Below are 22,934 nucleotides of genomic sequence, written 5' to 3'. Positions count from 1 at the left end.
TCAGTATCCTGTGATAAACCGCAATGGAAAAGAATATGAAAAATATATAATATGTATATATATATAACTTAATCACTTTGCTGTACAGCTGAAATTAACAGAACATTGTAATTAACCATACTTCATTAAAATAAATTTTTTAAAAAGTGAGTTGCACAAGAATTTTAAAAAAGTAAAGTGCTGAAAGGGAAAAATTTGCAACCTAGGACACTACCCAGCAAGGTTATCATTCATAATTGAAGAAGTGATAAAGAACTTCTAAGACAAACAAAAACTAAGAGGTTCATCAATACTAAAGCAACCCTAAGAGAAGTGTTAAAGGGTCTTCTCTAAGTGGAAAAGAAAAAGTACAACAAGAAGAATTTATAGAAAAAGAAAACTCCCACTAATAAAGGGAAATATATATGTAAAGGCTATGGATCAACCACTTAAATAAGCTAGTACAAAGATTCAAAGAGAGAAATTGTAAAAATCAACTATAACTACAATAAACAGTTAAGGGGTAAACATGAAGATATAAAATATGACATACAAAATGGGGGAAGGGGAGTAAAAAAATGTATGCCTTTTAGAATGTGTTTGAAATTAAATGTCTATCAGTTTAAAACAAATAGATATAGTTATAGGTCAACATATATGGCATACATGTGGTAATCCCATTGTAACCACAAATCAAAAACCTGCAATAGATACACAAAAACTATCAGAAAGGAACAGAATCATACCACTAAATAAAATCATCAAACCACAAGGGAAGAAACTAAGATAAAAAGAAAAGAACAGAGAATAACTATAAAAGCAACCAGAAAATAAGTAAGAAAATGGCGATAAGTACATAGTATAAATAATCACTTTAAATGTCTATGGACTATGTGCTTGAAACAAAAGACATAGGATGGCTGATTGGATTAAAAAAAAAAAAAAAACAAGATTGATCTATATGATGCTTACAAGAAACTTAGTTCAGAGCTAAAGACACACACAGACCAAAAGTGAGGGGTTGGAAAAAGTTATTTCATGCAAATGGAAACAAAAAAACTGGGGTAGCAATACTCATATCTGAGAAAGTAGATTTTAAAGCAATGTCTATAAAAAAGAAAAAGAAAGGCATTACATAATGTTAAAAGAATGAATACAAGAAGAATATAACATTAGCTAACATATATACATCTAATATAAAAGCCCCTAAATATATAAGGTAAACATTAACAAACATAAAGGGAGAAATTGATAATAATACAATAATAGTAGGGGACCTTAACATGTCACTTACATCAATGGACAGATCATCCAGACAGAAAATCAATAAGGAAACAGTGACCTTAAATGACACATTAGACCAGTTGAACTTAAGAGATATCTACAAACATTCCATCCCAAAACAGCAGAATACACATTCCTTTCAAGGGCACATAGAACATTTTCCAAGATAGTTACATGCTAGGTCACAAAACATGTCTCAATAAATTTTAGAAGATTAAAATCATATCAAGAATCATTTCTGACCACAAATGTGTGAATCTTAAAATCAGTTCCAAGAAAAAAACTGTAAAATGCACAAACACATGGAGTCTAAACAACATGCTAGTAAACAACCAATGGGTCACTTAAGCAATCAGAGGAAATAAAAAACATACCTCGAGATAAATGAAAAAGGAAACACAACTTTGTAAAATCTATGGGATGCAGAAAAGGCAGTTCTAAGAGGGACATTCATAGAAATACAAGTCTTCCTAAGGAAACAAGAAAAATCTGAAATAAGCTATTTAACCTTACACATAAGAGAACTAGAAAAGGAAGAACAAACAAAGCCCAAAGTTAGTAGAAAGCAGAAAATAATAAATCAGATTGGAAATAAGTTAAATTGAATAAAAAAAGATAGGAAAAAAATAAATGAAACTAAGAGCAGTTTCTTTGAAAGATAAAAAAAATTGAGAAACCTTTAGCCAGACTCATCCAGGAAAAAACCAGAAAGGCCTAAATAAATAAAATCAGAAAGAAAAGAGAAGTTACAAGCAACACCATAGAAATTCAAAAGATCATAGGAGATTACTATGACCAGTTGGGTTGTTTCTTCTTTTGTTGTTGAGTTTTATGAGCTGTTTGTATATTTTGGAAATTAAGTCCTTGTTGGTCTTATTTGCAAATATTTTCTTCCAGTCCATAGCCCGCTTTTTGTTCTCACTACTTTATTCAGCATAGTATTGGAAGTTCTAGCCACAGCATCAAACATGAAAACCCAATAAATGAAATCCAATTTGGAAAAGAAGAAATAAAATTGTCACTATTTGCAAATGACATGATACTATAAATAAAAAATCCTAAAGATGCTACCAAAAAACTGTTAAAATTAATACATTAATTCAGTAAAATTACATAATACAAAACTCATGTACAGAAATCTGTTGCATTTCTGTATACTAATAACCATCTATCAGAAAGAGAAATTAAGAAAACAATCCCATTTACAATTGCATTAAAAAGAATAAAATACCTAGGAATAAATCTAACCAAGGAGGTAAAAGAGTGGTATTATGAAAACTATAAGACACAGATGAAAAAAATTGAAGATTACACAAACAAATGGAAAGATGCACTCTGCTCATGCTTTGGAAGAATTAATATTGTTAGAATGACCATACTACTAAAAGCAATATATAGACTCAGTGTAATTCCTATCAAAACACCAAAGGTATTTTTCAGACTAGAATAAACAATCCTAAAATTTGTATGGAACCACAAAAGACCCCAGTTAGCCAAAGCAATCTTGAGAAAGAACAAAGCTGGAGGCATCATGCTCCCTGCTTTCAAACTATAGTACACAGACTACAGAAATCAAAACAGTATGGTACTGACACAAAAACAGACACATAGATCAGTGGAACAGAATAGAGAGCTGAGAAATAAACCCACACTCATATGGTCAATTAATTTACAACAGAGGAGGCAAGAATATACCATGGAGAGAAGACAGCTTTTTCAATAAATGGTGTTGGAAAAACTGGACAGCTAAATGCAAAAGAATCAGACCGGAATACTTTCTTACACTATATCCAAAAACAAACTCAAAATGGTTAAAGACTAAATATAAGATCTGAAACTCCCAGAAGAAAACATAGGCATTAACACTTTTGACATCAGTCTCAGCAATATATTTTTTTAAATCAGTTTCCTCAGGCATGGGGAACTAAAGCAAAAATAAACAAATGGGATAACATCAAACTAAAAAGCTTTTGCACAGCAAAGGAAACTATCAGCAAAATGCAAAGGCCACCTAATGAGTGGGAGAATATATTTGCAAATGATATATCTGATAAGGGGTTAATATGTAATATATACAAAGAATGCATACAACTAAACATCAAAGAAAATCTGATTAGAAAATGGAAGAGATCCTGAATAGACATTTCTCCAAAGGAGACATACAGATGGCCACTCAACACATGAAAAGATGCTAAAAATTACTAATCATCAAGGAAATGCAAATCTAGACTACAATGAGAAACAATTTCACACCTGTCAGAATGGCTATCATCAAAAAAACAAACAAACACTTGTAAGTGATGATGAAAAGGGATGAAAAGGTAACCCTTGTGCACTATTGATGGGATTGTAAATTGGGATTGTAAATTGCTGGATCCTATAGGATCCAGCAATTTTACTTCTGGGTATTTACCTGAAGAAAACAAAAACACTAATTCAAAAATGTATACGCCCATCAATGTTCATTACAGCATTATTTACAATTATCAAGATATGGAAGCAACCTAAATGTCTATCAACAGATGAATGAATAAAAAGAATATATATATATTCTCTTTACATATATATATGTATATATATGTATTCTCTATACATATATAAATATGTATATTGACTAGTACTCAGACATTAAAAATAAATGAAATCTTGCCATTTGCAATAACATGGATGAATCTAGCGGGTATTATGCCAAGTGAAATAAGTCAGATAGTGACAGACAAATACTGCATGATCTCACTTATATGTGGAATCTAAAAAGCAAAGCAAACAAACAAAACAAAATGAAAACAGACTCATAGATAAAGAGTGGTGGTTGCCAGAGGGAGAGTGGTGGGGGTGAGCAAAATACATGAAGGAGATTAAGGGTTACAAACCTCCAGTTATAAAATAAATAAGCCATGGGATGTAATATACAGCCTAAGGAATACAGTCCATAACATTATAATAACTTTGTATGAAGATGGATGGTTACTAGACTTATTGTGCTGATCATTTCATTATGTATGTAAATGTCAAGTCACTGTGTAGTACACCTGAAACTAAAATAATATTGTATGTCAACTATATTTTGATAAACTTTTTTTTAAAAGGAAGAGATTGGAGGTTTCAGAAAAGGAACAGCATGCACAGAGAAGCAGAGGAATCAGAACAATTTTCATGAAGCTGAAAATCAGTGCAATCAGCGGGGAGTGCTGATAAAGGAATCCAGAGAAGTAAGCAGAGAACTAATCACTCATGAAAGACCTTGTATTTCTGTGAAGTGGCACCCAGGAAGTACCCTCTACTTTTTTCTAGGGCAATGGGAAGCCATTGCCAGGTTTTTAGTAGAGACATAGGTGATTGATATTTGTCTTTGGAAAGTTTCATTCTGGCTGCATGGTAGGTTATAGAGGAAGTTAGACCAAAGGTAGTGAGGAAGCTGTTAAAAATCATCCATGTTATAGGGGTTAGTAGTTCGAAGAAGAGGAGCTTTGGGGGTAGCAAGAAGTGTACAGGCTCAAAGCATATTTGAAAAACAATAATAATAGTACTTGGGGGAGTGGTGGGATGTGACATTGAGGCAAAGGAAAAGAGGAATGCTGTGCTCAGTTCTGCAAGTGTTGCCTTGCACAGGGTGACTGCCCAGGAAATGAGTGGATGCTGAAAGCTAATTTGAGCCCAGCTCCCCTGAGTGTGTGCTCTGACATGGCCTGTGTCCGCCAGGAGGAAGGAGGAAACTTTCCTAAATTCCACAAAGGTGCCATGTGGGGTTGGTGGCCCTGGGGAACAGTCAACAATAATGCCAAAGTTTCTGGTTTGGACAGTTGGATTACTGGTGCTACCATTGGCTGAGACTGGGAACAGAGGTGGCAGTGGAGAGGAAAATAATCAATGCAGTTTTCACTTAAATCCTAATAAAAAACTTATGAAATAATATTTTTTAAAAAGCAGAAATTGAGTCTTTGAAAGGGTAAATGTTTTTCTCAAGGATGTATAGTTACTAAATGGTGAAGCTAGGATTCAGATCTTGATACCGTATTTTTCATTCCCCATATTTTCAAAAAAATAGGAAAGACAAAAATGGCATTAACATATTCTGGGGACTACTCCGTTATGAAAATGGGTGTGTATTCATTTGGGAAATGTACCTGAATAACTGTTAAATCATTTGTATATTTAAACTTTTGAATATTTATAAACCATTAATTTTAATAAATGTCTTTGCCACTAAGCTTTCTTTTTGCTATTCCTCTCCTCACACTTGCTGTTCTATTGCCCTCTTTTCTCTAAATCCTTTTCTCTTCTCTGTCTTGCAAGTTTTAACTGCAGCCTTACTTCCTTCAGGAATTGATTCTGAGCATCCTTCTTGATATAAATGTTTCTTTCATGAGCTCCCTGGCATCTTGTATATACCTCTTTTACATGAATTATCACAACTTCCCTAATAGTTGGTTTACTTTTAGTTTTGTATTCCTAGTACCTGGCAAATAGGTACTATTCAGTAAATGATGTTTGGTAAACTATTGTGTGAGTGAAGGCCCACCTCTTCTAATAAGCCTTTATTGACTTACTCAGTCGGTTCTCTAGTCCTGTGACTTGCAGGCATGACTGAACATAAAAATAAAGAGGGGTTTTAAAAATTACATATTTCCATGCCCCTTTTCAGACCTACTGAATCCAGGACAAGGCCAAGGAATCTGAACTTCTAAAATGTTTCCCACATACCTATGCAGTCAGCCCAGACTTGGCATTTAGGAGACACTGCTCTAGTCTACCAGAACTGTTTGATACAACACTTTCACCAATGTGTGCTTATAGTTATTATATTTTATATTGTATTGATGTAATATATTTGTTATATCTTCATTAAATAATCTTAAGATAATTATCTGTATCAGAACTTTTTGATATAATGCCAGACACCAAGAAGGGTGATTACTACATTTTTCTTCATAGTCACAGGAGAGTATTTTTCTATTTTACATCTTGAATTTATTAATTTACTTGGAATCCTTTCATTTTAAAATCTCTGCACGTCACACTTTGGATACTAAATGAAATCTATACAAACATACACATGGAGCAGGTATTTTTCTAGTTGTTGGTACAACATATATTTTTATTTGATCATATTACTATTTTAGAAAATACAAAAAACATTTTTATCTTGCCATCTGTTGTACACTTTATAAATTTGGCTAACGGAGAATGTCTGGGCTGAGGCCAACAGAACTGTTTTACTTCTGCCCTGTTTGTATTATTAACAACACAGCTAATGTCAACATGGCTTTATTTGCTCTTATTCTAAAAACGCTAACCAGAATCCATGGACATACCTTGTAAATCATCTACACTTTCTTCTGTGCCATTAAGAAAGTGTTGACATTTTTAAAAGGAAGTTTTTCAGACTACAGTATTTTTAACATTGAGCACCCAAATCATATTTAAGTTGACTTTATACATTTTTAAAAATGCTTTGTTCTAGAACACCATTTCTTTTTCAACAAGCAAAGTAGAATTAAATGAGAAACTTGCCTTGACTTAACCTCATAAACTTCAGTGTCTTGACATTTTGCCATTGAAGTATATTATCATTTATAGGGCATGTTTTGTGCTTTGTTCCCATTTCCTTTGTTAGTAATCTGGAAAACCTAGCATTTCTTGATGCAATAAATGACTGAGTCAATAATGTAATCATAGTTTTCTGATGATTCCTCAACACTTGTGCAGCTAACGTGACGTCATTACGGATGCTCTTACTAAGTCTTTTATACTCTCAGTACTTTCAGATCTAAGGTTTATCACTTGTTCTTCCTTCTACAAGTGTGCTGCTTCCTAGGGCTGAAATCGCTGAAGCTGTTCATGTTAATTGCAACATCCCAAGTTCTTCCTATGCATCTCTAAAGTGTGACATTTCTCGAATAACCTCACAGGAGCGCTTACATAAAATGCAATCACTCTCCTGGAACAAGTTACCCATTTTTATCTAGCTGATATTTCCTGCATGGGATGGGTCACTGAACCTGTCTCTGCTAGTCACCTCATGATCCTGTCATCTAATTGCCCATATCACAGCCTTGGAGTCCCTGCCTCTACTCTTCCTAATTCTACTCCATCCTCTAGACAACTGCCATGCTAATTTTTTCAAACATTATGTTTAGGTCATTCTCCTGATAACTCCACTATAGAAATGCCTTCTTTCATATTAAACCAAATCTGAATTTCTCAGTCTGCACTTCAGAGCCCTCTACCAATAGGCCTCCTCAAGACCATTCTATTTTACTGTTTGTTGTTGCCCATGTGCTCTTGATTTAAATTACTGAACTTGTTCCCACTTTTCCATACTCTCAGTCATGTTCAATGCATTCCATCTTAATCACTTCCTTGCTTTGTGCTCCCTCAATATTTAGCAGTAGCTAAGGGAGAGTTGAATTTCTGAAAATATTTGTGAAGCTCTAAAATTGGCAAGACAAATCACAATTTGAATTCACTAGAGGGAGCTCAGTATTAAAAATAACTTTCCTAGAAATTATTCTATTCAAGAAATTAAAAGGGTCCTTTTAAAGATAAAAAAATACTTTTTTCTGTTAATTTGAAGTTTTAGTTGCTGAGTTTTCCTACAAAGAAAGGGTATAGAATAATAAAAGTTTAATTTTAGGAGCTCATTTAGTCTTAAACACTAATTTTAAGGAAATGAGTTTCTATCATCTCATTAGTAGTTTATATTATGTTACTTATATGTTGCCTTGTAATTGATTTCTTACTATTTCATATCTTGTTTTCCTCCTTGCTTCTCCTGTATTTTCTTTTACAGTTAATCGTATTGTAATCCATCCATTCAGTGGTCCAAGCCAGGAACTTAGAAGTCATCAAGAGCCACTCTCTTGCTCAACTCAACACTAGGATCCCTTTCACTAGACTATAACCCCCTTGAGAGCAGGAGAAGTGCCTGTTTACCATCCTATCTCCCATACCTAAATACAGTACCTAGAAACAGGAGATAGTCAATAAATACTTCAATTAATGAATAAGATGACCCATCTCTCCTCCCTATATTTAAACCATTATCAAGTCCTTTTGATTTTACCCTCTAGGTAGTTATTTCATCTGTTTTCTCTCCTCACCCCTGTTCTGTTCAGGCTCTTGTCATCTTTTACCTAGGCTCTTGAAATAATCTCTGTATCAAACTTGTTCCCCACCCTGACCTACACCATTTTTCAAAATGATTCATCTTGAATTAAAATATGTCAATGCCACTACTTTCTAAATCCCTTCAATGGCTTTATATCACCCACAGGGTGATCTTTAAGCCCATTAGCACTGGGACAAGGCCTTCTGTGCCTGGCCTCCTCCTAATTCTTCAGCTTCAGCTCATGTCACTCTCTCACTCATTTTCAAATAATACTGATCTGATTTTAATTCCCCGTATACATCATGAGTTATATTAATATAGCAGATGAGCTCTTAGCCTAGCCTGAAGAAAGAGTCAGGAGATCCCTGGAAAGGAAGACACATTGATAGGTCTTGAAAGATTAGTAAGATTTAGTGGGAAAGAAGGCAAAGCCTTAGAGAAAAAGTGTCCCTTTTATATTCTTAGTTACAATCTTTCAAATCTAGCAAATTTATTGCCTATACTTTATAGAAGTATAAGCCAGATGCTTCATGAAGTCTCTTTTTAGTTAGGTCATTGTGGCTGGCTGTATGAGCTTTCAGTCATTTACTCATCCAATAATTATTCATTAAGTTCCTTTTACATGTCAAGCACTGTGTTACGCACTAAAGGTATAGAGGTGAGTAAATGAGGCATTCACCCTGATCTCACGGAATATAGACACAGTAATGACTGTGTTACCCTTCAAAGCCTAAGAACTAAAAGCTTAATTGGACCAAGAGATAAAACCAGAAATTCCAGACATGAATCTTTAACCTCTTATCTACGTGAATGTTGTGCTAATTCAATAAGGAACAGATAACAATTCACCTCCTTGGTAGATGTGGTAAGAATAATGGATACTTTTAACTCTTTACCAATTATACCATCATATAGATGAATCACAAGAGATCAGCTTAGGAGTACTGTAATAATGGCTAATGGATAGTTTTGCCTTCAAGCTTGGAGTCAGTCTAAGAAAAATCTTAAAAGCGTTTTAAATTCATGTCAGTATCATCACAGGAGTTCTTCTTTAGATAGGATTGACGTTTACTATGCCCTTAAAGCAATAATATAGCACTGTAAGAGGCTTAAAACATCCTTAACAACCTCTTTTACCGTCTTAGAAGTTCTGCTGTATACATGTGTTCAAGATATTGTGGTTTCAATGCTGTAAGTTTCAAGGTGGATCGAGAAACAAAAACTAGCCCTGAAAATTCCTGATTTTGATTAATCAAGGAACTTTTGGATAACCTGAGATGTCATCTATGTAAACAATACAGATAAAGTTTAAAGCTCTCCTATGTGGCTAAACTCATTCAATATAGATTTTAAATTGACTAGCTGTTTTATGAATACCAAGAACATATCCAAATAATATATTTGCTGCTCTTCTGGAAGTATTTTCTTTCAGATCTGATATGATCACTTTACCATATTGTTTCAATTCCATATTTGCAATATCTAAAAATAAGTCTTTACTAAAATCTTTCTGTATTTCAATTCCTATTCAGTACTTGCTGAAGTATAATTTTATTTCAATATTTTTATTTTTTAAATTTATTCATCTGGGAAATATGCCAAATCTTTTAACACTTTGTGTCCATTTTCTTCATGATGAAATTAAGCATATATAGCCACAATACTTCATAAATAAAATAAAAATTATGGGTGAACTATATTTTGTTAGGGAGAAAACAGCAGTAAGAGGGAGATGTAAACATGGGAAAGAAAGATGAAACAGAACCTATACATGTTCTCAGGTAAGGATCAGAAGCCAAATGTAGATAAAAAGACAAAGTAATTGTTTACTGGATGTCAGAGAAAAAAATGAGGTCCAGAAACTGGAGAATCAAACCCAGAGCCTGGTTAGTAAGTTTACCAAATGTTACCTTAACCAAGAGAAAGAAAGATATGAAAAATTCAGTCACAATAGGAGTATATAGTATAAAAAATCAGTAAAAAAAAATTGCACTTGGTTAGAAAATAATAGGATTATGCCTTGGAAAATGAGAGAAAACTAAAATTACAGGAAAAACAACATTCTGTCATTAGAACCACTACCGCTACCATCACCCTTACTTTAACCCTTTTGGGGATGTACGTTTATTGGAATATACACATTGTAATGCTTAGATTTTAATAAAGGTGTTCAGTTTACTTGCTTTACATGTCAAAAGCACTTATCAGGCCCAGGCACCTGCCATTATAAACTAACAAAACTTTGTTAGTATTTTCTTTGAATTCCAAATCCTTCGAAGTAGTATTTTTTCATTCTTTTATAATTAGTTAGGATGAAATAAAATCTACTTGACCCAGAAAAGTTTCAACATTCTTACACTGAAATTGAAAGAAGAGTTTCCAACAAATTCAGTTTGTTGGAAAAGCTTATGATATTTGTAGTTGGATTTAGCTGAGAGCTATCCAGTCCAATGAAATCCACTAATGGTTATAAGGTTTTCATTGATATCAATGAGCTATTATGTTTATAGATGCTTTTAATGTCTTAGAGCATGGATCTGTTTCATATGTTCATGCTGGGGCTCTACAAGGAATAACATGGGAAGACTTGAAGAAATAAAACCAGGAGAGTGGTTCTGGAGAGAATCTGTTGTGTACTGTGAGTTAAGTGAACCAAGTATACCATCCAGTGAGGTTTCTATAAATGAAGAGAAGCAAGCCAGTTACATAGGCTTAGAAAAGCGAAAGATTAAATCTAAAAAAATAGCCAAGGCAACTTGAGTTTCTTATACACAGATAAGAGACTCTTAGTTCTGCAAATTTGAGCTAGCACAGAGTCTTAAAACTTAAGGTAGATAACTGGAGAAAATAGAGGAAGATGTTCACAGGCTCAGACGAAAGTCTAGGCAAGAGTGGAAAATCAATCTTATAACACTATAGGAAAGTGAACATTAAGAGATATGGGTCAGGGAGAGGAAATAATGCATGCTGTTTCCATGTAAATAGAGATAAGAAAATAGATTCAAGTGAACTGTGTGACTATTGGATACCTAACCAGTGGAGATGGAGGAGTCAAAAAACACAAAAGTATTAAGCTTTGTGATTGGAAGAATGATTACAGAGAGAAAGGTTAGTGGAGCCAGAAGATTAATTCAGTTCAGGACCAATTTAAGAAGCAAGTTGGCTTAAGGATATGTTTATGAGAGCCTTAAATTTCAAATCAAGGTTTGTGTATTTTATTTTGTAGGCAATGAGGAACCAGTGCAGGATGCTGAGCACTAGAATGATATGTGCAGGGCATTGTTTTGGAAAATTCACCATGCATTCATGTGCAAGATTAATTGGAAAAAAATACATATACATATATATTACACACATGTACTATAATACTATATGCAGTGTATATAAATATGTCAAAAAATTAGTTACACCTAATTTCCTTCTCCATTCTTCCAATTTTACTGTATCTTCTTCCAGAAAGAATTGAAAATGCTTATATTTTGTCATCTAGTTTCCACATTATTCTTTTCTCCCCAGTTGTTTGGCTTGTTTGACATTTTAACACAAATAAGCCAGGTGGAAAGATAAACTAATATTATCTTTGGAAAAATGTTAATTTGTGTTCATCTGTTTGACTATTTTCACTATATCCTTTTATTTTAGCTATGATTTTGAAGGACCATTCATTATATACTTGAGTTTAAAGGTTGATTAAGATTTTTGGACTGTGAGTGAGAACTTGAACAGGAATAGGATCTAATTTTTAGAATAAGATGTGGATTTTTTCCATGGAACTTAATGTTTACCACTACACATGAGTCAGTGAACACCTTGACTAGAGAAGTAGCAATTAAAATGGAGAGGAATTGATACATTGGAGAGGTAGCTTTGACTATGCATGTGGACTAAGTGGATTTTAGAAATATGGGAAAGCAATGGTTACCTTTGAACCTGGAGGTTTAGGAGAATGGTTTTAACTTTGTAAAGAAAGGGGAGGGATTGAAAGAAGATGAAATTTCACAGAAGTATTATTTTATACTTCTAATAAATTGAATTTGGTTTGGCAGTGGACATCAGAGTGGCAATATCTAAGCAAAAGTCCCTCGGTGGGGATTAATGGTGGCCATGTAGACTAGAGAATCATTTATATAGAGGCTGACAAATTTTCTGAGGGTAAAGAGAGTTAAAAGAAGACATATCTTGAAGAAAATGCTCCTTACCATTTCAAAATCTGTAGCAGAATCATTTCCCTGTTGTTTGAATTGACACACAGAGTCATTCTGATTACGGTAGAATTTGTGTAATAGTTTTTCATGTGAAAGCTGACATTAAGATAAGCAGTTGCATGCACCATGCATCATAGCAGTTCTACTGACACATATCTGTCCAGAAAAGCCAGGATTTGGAAACAATAATGAAATTATTCCATGTGTGTGATATGCTTCCGTGGCTGTTTTTTTATAAATGAGGTCAATGTAAGTGTAATTAGATTAACTCACTTCAATATACTTATCTCACTGTAACACAAAATATAGATTCAGGAATGTCAACTACTCTTACTCATTAAACATCAAATCTAGTTGTGTACTTTTTGTACTTATGCTTCAAAATAATGGGGGAAACAACAGGCAAAATTATTTCTTAATATACACACAAATGCCAGACTATTAAAAAAAGCCTTGATTTACTGTGACACAGTTTCCAAATTACCTTGCTTGATATATTTTTTGTACTTTATTATAACTTAACATAAATATTAAGATATATTCTGATTATATTCTGTGAATATCCTTTAAATAGTTTAATTTTTAAAACAAATTTTAGTGGTATTACTTAGTATGTACTTATTTAAATAATTTGAGATATGAGAACTTTAATGTGAGAGTATATTCTTAAACAGAATTATGGCTTGGCTACCTTTAAGAGGAAAATTTGGAAATTTTCTCATGAGGCCTATTTTTTATATATTTGATTGAAATGTACTATAGAAGAACATTTTTTCCATTTTAATAAGTGAATCATTACATAGCTACAATTAAGTATAACTGAAAAAATATCACATTATCTGTATGTATCATTTAGAAAGTTAAACTCAGTAGTAGGGATAAAGATCCACTTTGTTAATATTTGGGAAAACTAGATAATATGTCATTAAGAATGACACTAATCCAAAATTTAACAGTACTATATGATTTCTTAGTGCTCTATCTTGTACTAGAGAAGTCTTCTTGTCTAACCTTGATTTAATTGTACTCTGAGCATAAGTAGTAACCTCATTTGGGTCATGAATGTGAATCAGTAGAGTAAAACATACCACATTTGACCTTGCCATAAGGGCAAAACTTTAGATGTTTAATATTGTATTGCTTATTGAATGCACTAATTTCATTTGAAGATAGCATAACTGTCTTCATCTTTAAAAACAAAAATGAATAATGAATTATACCAAAAACAAACATTTGAATCATCTTTGAGATTTTAACGGCCTTAAGATTGAATTAAATAGAGGCAATGTGAGTAAATAACACTGACATAAAGAGTAAATTTATGGTGCAGATTTAACTACATTCTGTTACAAATTGTGCCTGGAGAGTTTTATAGTTTTGTTTTCAAGGAGGTGAAATTAATAGGAATTGCATCAGGAATACCAAGCATTATGAGGCTGAGGAATCTCAAACTACTGTTATGATTCTCTTCTCTGCTACCTAGCGATGATCAGATATTCAAGTAAAGAACCCGTTAAGTAAGAATTAAGAATTGTGGTGGATGGAACTTAACATGAACCAACAGTCTCTCAAAATGCTAATGCCCCCTATGGTTTCATAAAAAAAATTTAAAAAGTAATAGATTTGCAAAAAAGGAGAGGACTAATAATATTCTTGAACTGTGATGTGGCCCAACCCACATGACTATTGTTGTGTTTAGTCCTGGGAGCTAGTTTTAGAGCAGGACTGATGAGCTTGAACAGCTCTATTGGAAGGCAGATAGCAAAGTAATGCATCAAAAATGACTTCAAATATTAACCAAGGAAGGAGAAAAGTGTTGGGACCAATAGAAAAGCCATCAGGAAGCAGATGTGCTTAACTCACAGTTGTCTCTGCTTTGAAAACAAGTGCAGCCTTTTTTTTTTTTTTTTTTTTTTCACCTGGCTGCCAATCAGATCTTTTGCTCCTCCCATAACTGGTTCATCCAAAGAGGCCCCCTGGGCTTCCCTGGTGGCGCAGTGGTTGAGAATCTGCCTGCCAATGCAGGGGACATGGGTTCGAGCCCTGGTATGGGAAGATTCCCACATGCTGCGGAGCAACTGGGCCCGTGCAAGTGCAGCCTTTTGAGGTTTGGTCATTGGAAAAGTTCAAGCAAACTTGAGTGAATTCATTTCAGGAAGGTTGTATATCAGATTTTACATTAGGTAGGGGGATGATATATAAATCACATGTAATCCTAAAATTCTATAATCATTTGGAGATTATATATGTGTGTATATATTAAGTTCTGTTTTAAAATGTAAATTCAACTAAAAGCCCAATTTCTAATTTAAATAACTACACTTCTCTTAAATAAGCAGACCTATTACATCTTAGAAACTTCACCTGAGTTATTACTGATCCTCCCAATAGTCCTATGAACTATATATTATTCCATTTTACAGATTAGAACCTCAGAGACAATAACCAAGGTCTCATAGCTATTAATTGACAAGCATGGGACTTGAAGTCCATCCACTTCACTACAAAGGCTGTTTTGTTTCCACTTCATCCCTTATTTCCCTTATAGTATGTATATTAGAGTAACAAAACAATTTCATTTTTTTTCCTTTTCAAATTTTTTGACATTATAGAGTTGTAATCCTGCTTAGGTGCAACATATGTAATTTTATGGTACATAAAAGAATTAACGATTACAAATTCAAAGAACTTCAGAGTTTTAGTGTGACATGGAATTTTAAGCACTGACCTAACACTATCATAGACATTGAATGAGGATTCACAAACTTTCCTGAGTTGAGTTTTGGAGAGATTTAGTAGCACCATTGATAACCATACCAATATGATTCTTCTGGTGATCCATTCTCCTGATCAGACTCCAAACTTCATATTGATTTCTATACTCTATTGTTACACCAGAGGGCAGCATTATGAATTTGGTTTCATAATTATCAGAAATATGTATGTCTAATGAGCAAGAATCTGTGTAGCTGTCTCCAAGACAGCTTTCTCATCTCCAAAACACCACTGTCAACTTAAAATATAAGCTTCTACTTCTGAAAAACATAATTTACTTAATCTTTAAGATAAGGGCCATTCAGTGAGCATTGCTAGCTCTCACTTAATGTGAAAAATCACATTACAATTTCCGTAGTTTACTCTCCTTTGAAAGAATGGGAGTAAAAGGGGAAACCACTGCTTTGCTTTTTTCACAGCTGTATCATGATGGCAGGGGTTGGAAGAAGAAGAATTAGAAAGTCATAGTCCTAAAATAGGATCTCATTTGTCCCAGTCATAAACTCACCCAGAGTGCATATTCACCAACAATTACAACTTCTGGCTTCCTGGACTATATGGGTTCTTGGGACATCAGAGAGAAGCCCTTTTCTGGTGTGTGAAATATAACAAATTGCATGCCAATGTTGTAGCTCACCATGAGCTCAGATATCAGTTGCATATTTACTACCTCATTTTGAAAATATATTATAAAGTGTAAAATTAAATTAATTATAGTAATTGAGTTTAATGTAAACCTGACAAACAGTTGTAGGACTATAAATATACCAGTTCCCTTCAATCAGTATAACAATTTTGAAATAATAAATGACTGTTATGGAACAAACCAATATTTTTAATAGATGTCTCTAAAGGTAATATGAGGCTGATGAATATTTTCTCATGCCTAATGATAAATATTTATGACTTGTATCCCTCTGACACTCTATCTCTCTATTACATATTTATGTACCTATTTGTTTATCAATTATCTATCTATCTAGAGAGATGATCTATAGCTGGCTATCTAGATAGGTAGATAGATGATAGATACATAAGGAGATATATATATATGTACATATGATATAAACACTTGTACATATATACAGCATTATGAGAAAGAAATAGAAATATATTGAAATAGCCTAGATTGTAAACTTAGGTTTTATACTGGCCAACATTACCAATTGGAAGAATTTTTGAGAATGAACAAAAAGTAAAGTACAAACAAAAAATCAGTTCATCCTGCATTCACAAAAGCTTGTTTTATGTATGTACTCTACCATTGTCAATTTATTTCCCTAAATGAGTGTCTTCCTGACCCCAACATTAAACATTGAGCCTCTTGGGTGCTAGGATGATTTTGTGTATATGCATGTGCATGCATGTGTGTGTGCGCACGTGTGTGTGAGTACATGTGTGTATGATTAGAGCAATTAATTAGATGTGGTTTTAAATTTATCCTGAACTTCATATTTTGCTTGGATCCTTAGTATGATGAAGTACATCCTTAGAAGCCAGAGTTCGAATCTTGGCTCTTACACGTACAAACTGTGCAATCTTGGTAGTCAATCGCCATGAGACTGTATTGTCACAAGAAGGTAGGGATAGTTTTAATACCTACTTGAAAGGTATGGGCTAGAAGTAGTGGATGTAAATTGCTTTGTACAGTGCCTGAATGTCAGAACAAGTAATTGAAAAAAATCCTATTCTACATACAATAGCAAACATCTTTTCACTGAATTCATTAATCAATTCTTTTGAGATTACTAGATATATAATAAACATACAGTAAAAATGTTTAAAGCTTACTTCAAAATGTGCTTTCAGATATCTATTCACCCCATAATCTCTTGTATGCCTGTTTATGGTCTCTTGAACCTAGGTTGAAAATCCATTGCTTATGTGATTATAGTGTAATTTTAAAAAAGATGTTGACAAATCTTCTTGGCCAATAGCTATGGTGAAATCCTGGCATATTATCATGTAATGGAATATTGTTATTGTATACGAGAAAAAGACCTTGTACTTCCCACAAGTAACAAGGAATTTCTGATAGAATTCCTTTCTTATATATTTATGTTTTATATATATATTTGCTTTTTATATATTTAATGGATATTTTAGATAACTTTAAAACCTTGCTTATTAAAAAAAAAAAACATTGGCTAACTCTAATTCCTTTTATACTTCTTTAGATAGAATATTTTGGTAATAAAATCTCTCCCTCCTTTTCCCTGAGGATTCACTATTTTTACTGGTGTTGAGGCTCATACTTCATTCATAATTGTTTTCTTTCTCCTGTCTTTGTCATTGTTGCCTCCTATATCGCTTTCTTGGGGACCTTCATGCTTAATTTTTCATCTTGTTCTCTTTCGTTTCCATACCAAAACAGACTTTTTATAAGAACTTTTGTATTTATCTAGTTTCTCTGTTTGACACTGCATTATTTTCTTTTTTTTTCCTTTTTTTAAAAATTTATTTATTTATTATTTTTGGCTGTGTCAGGTCTTCGTTTCTGTGCGAGGGCCCTCTCCAGTTGCGGCGAGCAGGGGCCACTCTTCATCACGGTACGCAGGCCTCTCACTGTTGCGGCCTCTCCCCTTGCAGAGCACAGGCTCCAGACGCGCAGACTCAGCAGCCGTGGCTCACGGGCTTAGCCGCTCCGCGGCATGTGGGATCCTCCCAGACCAGGGCTCGAACCCGCGTCCCCTGCATTGGCAGGCAGACTCTCAACTACTACGCCACCAGGGAAGCCCCCCACTGCATAATTTTCCTTAAAGATTTCCTTTTTTTAAAAAAAAATTATTTATTTATTTACTTTTGGCTGTATTGGGTCTTCATCACTGCGCACGGGTTTTCTCTAGTTGCGGCGAGCGGGGGCCACTCTTCGCTGTGGTGTGCAGGCTTCTCATTGCGGTGGCTTCTCTTGTGGAGCACGGGCTCTAGGCACGTGGGCTTCAGCAGTTGTGGCACGCAGGCTCAGTAGTTGTGGATCATGGGCTCTAGAGCGCTGGCTCAGTAGTTGTGGCGCACGGGCCTAGTTGCTCTGCAGCATATGGGATCTTCCTGGACCAGGGCTCGAACCCATGTCCCCTGCATTGGTAGGCGGACTTCCAACCACTGAGCCACCAGGGAAGCCCAAGATTTCCTTTAAATTAAAAAATATATCACACAAATTTACTGTCATTATTCAGACTGTTCTTCTAGAACGAAATCACCCAAGATCAGATGTTTCTATTCTCAAAATTTGCCTGTACCTCACTGTTTCTATACTTTACCTATGAGCTTTAAATTCTCACTACAGCCTGGCTACTGCCCTGCCCTCCCCGCACCAACCACTCCAACTAAACTAGGCCAAATTTGATGTTCTTATTCATCTTGCTAATTCTTCCTTAAGATTCTCGCTCTTTTCCCACACAGCCCAAAGATAATGCTTTTCAAGAAGTTTTGGGTAAATCGGCCCTCTTCAAAGGTGGCACTATGAAATTTGGTCTACATTTTGCATTCTGTATACTTTTATAATCCAGTGATTATGTATTTCTGAGAACCACCATGTCTTCCTGCTTCCTCTCCCCACCTCAATCTATCAATTTATCTCTTCTGCATGACACAATTTCTGTCTCCATCTAAAGCTAATCTACGTGTGCTTCTAGATCTTGAGGTGGTTTTAACACACATCTGCAAATATTTTGACATCCCTCACATAAAAGATGGACTCTAATTTTTCCTCCCCTTGAATTTGGGTAGCCTTCTGATGTGTCGGGTCACCGAATGACTTCTTTTTTTTTTAAAGAAACCATTTTGAGATATGTCAGAGCACACGGTTCTTTTTTTTTTTTTTAATTTTATTTATTTATGGCTGTGTCGAGTCTTTGTTTCTGTGTGAGGGCTTTCTCTAGTTGTGGCAAGCAGGGGCCACTCTTCATCGCGATGCGCGGGCCTCTCACTATTGCAGCCTCTCTTGTTGTGGAGCACAGGCTCCAGACGCGCAGGCTCAGTAATTGTGGCTCACGGGCCCAGGTGCTCTGCGGCATGTGGGATCCTCCCAGACCAGGGCTCGAACCCGTGTCCCCTGCATTGGCAGGCAGACTCTCAACCACTGCGCCACCAGGGAAGCCCAGAATGACTTCTTTTATTTTTGTTCCCACTCTCTTTTTTTAAATTGCTATTTTGTTTGTTTTTTAAATTATTATTTTTTATTTTGTAAACAATATTTAAAAGTTACACTCCATTTACAGTTATTACAAAATATTGGCTATATTCCCCATGTTATATAATACATGCCTGTAGCCTATATTACACCCAATAGTTTGTACCTCCCACTCCTCCACCCTTATATTGCCCCTCCCCCTCCCCACTGGTAACCACTAGTTTGTTCTCTATATCAGTGGGTCTGCTTCTTTTTTGTTTTATTCACTAGTTTGTTGTATTTTTTAGATTCCACATATGCAATATCATGCAGTATTTGGTTTTGTCTCTCTGACTTATTTCACTTAGCATCATAGCCTCCAAGTCCATCCATGTTACTGCAGATGGCAAAATTTCATTCTTTTTTATGGCTGAGTAGTATTCCATTGTGTGTGTATATATACATATATATATATATATATATATATATATATATATATATATATATATATATATACCATATCATTTTTATCCATTCATCTGTTGATGGACACTTAGGTTGCTTCCATACCTTGGAAATTGTAAATAATGCTGCTATGAACATTTGGGTTCATGTATCTTTTTGAATTAGAGTTTTGTGTTTTTGGGATATATACCCAGGAGTGGAATTGCTGGGTCATATGGTAGTTCTATTTTTAGTTTTTTGAGAAAGCTCCATATAGTTTTCCACGGTGGCTGCACAAATTTACATTGCCATGAACAGTGTACAAGTGTTCCCGTTTCTCCACATGCTTGCCAACATTTTTTATTTGTGTTCCTTTTGATGATAGCCATTCTGACAGGTGTGAAGTAATATCTCATTGTGATTTTGATTTGCATTTCCATGATGCTTAGCAATGTTGAGCAACTTTGCATGTGCCTGTTGGCCACCTTCATTTCCTCTTTGGAAAAATTTCTTCTGCTCAATTTTTAATCAGGTTGTTTGTTTTCCTGATGTTGAGTTGTATGAGCTGTTTATATACACTGGATATTAATTCCTTATCAGTCATATCATTTGCAAATATTTTCCCCATTCAGTAGGTTGTCTTTTCATTTTGCCAATGGTTTCCTTTGCTGTGCAAAAGCTTTTAGGTTTAGTTAGGTCTCATTTGTTTATTTTTGCTTTTATTTCCTTTACTATAGGAGTGGGATCCCCCCCAAAAAATATTGCTGCAATTTATGTCATAAAGTGTTCTGCCTGTGTTTTCTTCTAGGAGTTTTATAGTATCCAGTCTTACATTTAGGTACTTAACCCATTTTGAGTTTATTTTTGTGTATGGTGTTAGAGAATGTTCTAATTTCATTCTTTTACATGTAGCTGTCTAGTTTTCCCAGCACCACTTATTCAAGAGGCTGTCTTTTCTTTAACAATATTCTTTAAGAATATTGAAATCATATCAAGCACCCTTTCCAACCACAATGCTATGTGACTAGAAATAAATTACAAGAAAAAAAAAGCTGTAAGAAACACAAACACGTGGAGGCTAAATAATATGCCACTAAACAACCAATGAATCCCTGAAGAAATCAAAGAGGAAATAAAAAATACCTAGAGATAAAAGAAAATGAAAACACAACAATCCAAAACCTATAGGATGAAGCAAAAGCAGTTCTAAGAGGAAAGTTTATAGTGATACAAGCTTATCCCAGGAAACAAGAAAAATCTAAAATAAGCAACCTAACCTTACACCTAAAGAAACTAGAGAAAGAACAAACAAAACCCAAAGTTAGTAGAAGGAAAGAAATCATGAAGTTCAGGGCAGAAATAAATAAATTTTTGTTTGCTGCTATCTGACTTATTACTATGTCACCAAAAAAAAAAAAAGAAAAAAGAAATCCTGGTTTTATTGGCTGCAAAATAGTCTATTGTGTGGAAGTATTGTAATTAACTATTTCTCCATTACTGGATATTTGAGTGCCTTCCATTTTTTTCACTATTATAAACAGAGATGTGATGAATATTCTAAAAAAATAATAGAAAAGATCAATGAAACTAAAAGCTTGTCCTTAGAAAAGGTAAACAAAATTGATAAACCTTTAGCTAGACACATCAAGAAAAAAAGGGAGAGAGCCCATATCAATAAAATAAGAATGACTTCTAAGGCTAGTTTATAAAAGGCAATTCAGCTTCTGCCTGTTTCCCTCTTTTGAGTTACATGTTCTGGGGGCTCTGAGTGGACAAATGAGAAGTCTGGCTACCATAAAATTTCTGGCTATGTAGAGCACGTAGAGACCTCAAAGAGATGGAGATACCCAAGGACCTCCAGCTCTTCCAGCCTACAACAGTTTGGGTCTTTCCAATGTCAAGTACCAGACATGTGAGTGAACAAAAACCTTCAGATGATTCCAGCCCACAGCTTTCAAGCTATCCCATATGACTGAGTAGGCAGAATTTAGATGTCCCTACTAAGTCCTGCCAAAATTGCAGATTCATGAGCAAAGTGATATACCCTGTAAATTCCAACTGCTTCATTACTGTAAACTCCAATCTCTTACATCTCAGCTCAGAAAGATCACTCTGTTCTGCTGGATTTAACCTCTAAGTGCTATGATCTTAATGTGCCTACATGGAGAATGCCTGGGCAAATGTGGTGCTCCTGTGTGTCTCTTTTCTCACAAATCACAATCCTGAACTTTTTTGTAGTTGTGTATGGCAGGAAGGTTAGTTCACTATCAGTTAGTCCATTATGACAAGAAGACAAATTCATAAAACATTTTTTTACTTTGATGACAATAAAATTCTAAGATAGAAATCCCCTGCTGGGCAGGAAAATGATTATACCTTGGAGTCCTTTTAATTATTACAGGAGATTGCAAGAATGACTTCTTGGTAATTTTAATCACATAAAAACTTTTTAAATCTTGTTTCACTCCTGAAAAGTAGCAATAAATAAAATGGGGAAACTAATTTTTCCCCCTTAAGAGATATGAAAAACTATATTTTGAAAGTTTACTAACATATGAAGGTCACCTTGGCATTTTTGTGACCTGTTTAGCATTTCAAAATATTTTCATGTAAAATTTTAATATACAATTTTTATCTCTGTAGCTAAAAAATGATGAAACAAGACAATCATAGGTAGAATGTCACTTTTCTACAAGACGTTTAGAAACATTATGTTTTGAAATTTTTCCATTTTACATACAACTCAATTAAAGTTATTATCTTTCTTTGGAATGACTCTCTGAATTTAATTGCTACTAAACTAATTTGCTTTTCTAAACTGTTTTTGCTGTTATAATTGTAACCTATTAGTTATATGCTAAACAACCAAGCTGGCACACAGCTATTCCAAATTCTGTACAACAATTATACCAGTTGGAAACTGAAGCTCAGGAAAGATGGGCTGTCAAATGAAGATTTAGTAATTACTAAAATCTGAGTAAAAACTAACCTTTTTATTCAAGGTATAAATCAAATCTCAAAATTG

The sequence above is a fragment of the Eschrichtius robustus genome, chromosome 11 (assembly GCF_028021215.1).
Source record: "Eschrichtius robustus isolate mEscRob2 chromosome 11, mEscRob2.pri, whole genome shotgun sequence".
NCBI classification, from domain to species: domain Eukaryota; kingdom Metazoa; phylum Chordata; class Mammalia; order Artiodactyla; family Eschrichtiidae; genus Eschrichtius; species Eschrichtius robustus.
The sequence above is the reverse complement of the archived record's forward strand: the minus strand, read 5'-3'. Positions refer to the sequence as shown.